This window comes from Mandrillus leucophaeus, unplaced genomic scaffold, assembly GCF_000951045.1.
Source record: "Mandrillus leucophaeus isolate KB7577 unplaced genomic scaffold, Mleu.le_1.0 Scaffold130, whole genome shotgun sequence".
In the NCBI taxonomy this organism is placed as follows: Eukaryota; Metazoa; Chordata; class Mammalia; order Primates; family Cercopithecidae; genus Mandrillus; species Mandrillus leucophaeus.
Genome location: NW_012101255.1, coordinates 4,104,659 through 4,106,139, shown reverse-complemented (window position 1 = coordinate 4,106,139; position 1,481 = coordinate 4,104,659).

Sequence of the window (1,481 nt, the reverse complement as noted above, 5' to 3'; positions counted from 1 at the left end):
AGGAGAATCACTTGAACCTGGAAGGCGGAGGTTGCAGTGACCTATGATCATGCCACTGCACTCCAGCCTGGGTGACAGAGTGAGACTCCATCTCAAACAAATAATAATAACAATAATTTTTAAAAAGAATTGACAAAACAAGTAGGAAAGTGGATGTCTATGTGAAAATTAAACATGAGGCTGGAATGATCTCAGTGCACAGATCCATAGTAGAAAAATTAAAATTATATTTTCTATGACCACATTTGCTTTCTAGCTGTGAATGCCATTGCACCAGGCTTTACTTTGGGTCGTTCTTGGGATTTTCCACTCTGCCTTAGCATTCTACTGGGTTGATGAGCACAGCGCCAACAATCCACTTGAATAGAGGAAAGGAAAAAGAGAAATATTAGCAAGACAAAACCTAAATTATCTCAAAATACCACCCAGCTACACATATATAATATGCTCATGGACCTGAGCTATTAGTGATGATGGGAAAAAAGGAATGAAACGAATTTGTGGCTCACACTCAAACTCACCAGCCACATGTACAGTTGTCTGCAAAAAGCCATTATAACAAGGTGCTGAACAAAGTTAGTGTGAGTGACATCCAGCTTCTCCTCTCACTGTTCAAACCCGGTAGTGTCTGCCCAGGAACTGAGGACAGCTCTGCTCTGAGCAGATTAAGGAAGACACAGAGGCTCTAGAGGATCTCCAGATGGGGTAAAAACACAAAGGGTCAAATAGAGCGTTCCAAAACAAACATGATTCTTGAATCTACAGAGAACCAGGAGGCAGCAGGATATGGCTGAAGATTCTGGTTTGATCTCATAAAAAAGAAATCAAAACACATGCAGTGCATTCCAATTTAGTCACCATGACATGGAATAACTGTCTTGGCACTCAACTCTTGAAATGCAAGAAAGAGAATTCTAGGACATACCATAATTTATTCACAATCTAAGCATCCAAAGATGATTTAGGGAAAAAAAGAAAAGAAAAGAAGAAAAGAATACGTCCAGAGTTTAGAACAATTAATGGGGGAGGGCCACTGACATAGGCCCTCTTTCTATATCCACCTTTCTACAAAATTACTTTGTCCTGTGTTAGAAACATTAATAGTGTGACCTTGACTTTAACCCAATGTATCAGGGTTCAATCAGAGATCAATGTCTATGTGTACACACACACACACACACACACACACACACACACACACACACACACATTTACTACAGGGATCTGACCTTACGTAATTGTTGAAACTAGTTAAACAGTCTCTGTAAGAGAGCCGTCTTCGTGTCTGGTGCTGGATCTTGAAGTCCATAGAGCAGGCAATCAACAAGGCAGTCAGACTTGGATGTAAAGCCTGAGAGAGAAGAACAAGCTGTAACCCGCAAGCATGAACTGCAGCCATGAGGGTGGACTGGAACCCTGCTCATTCTTGTTGCCTCTGACGGTATGGGTGTCCTGCAGAAGCTGGAGCCCTTTGTCATGGA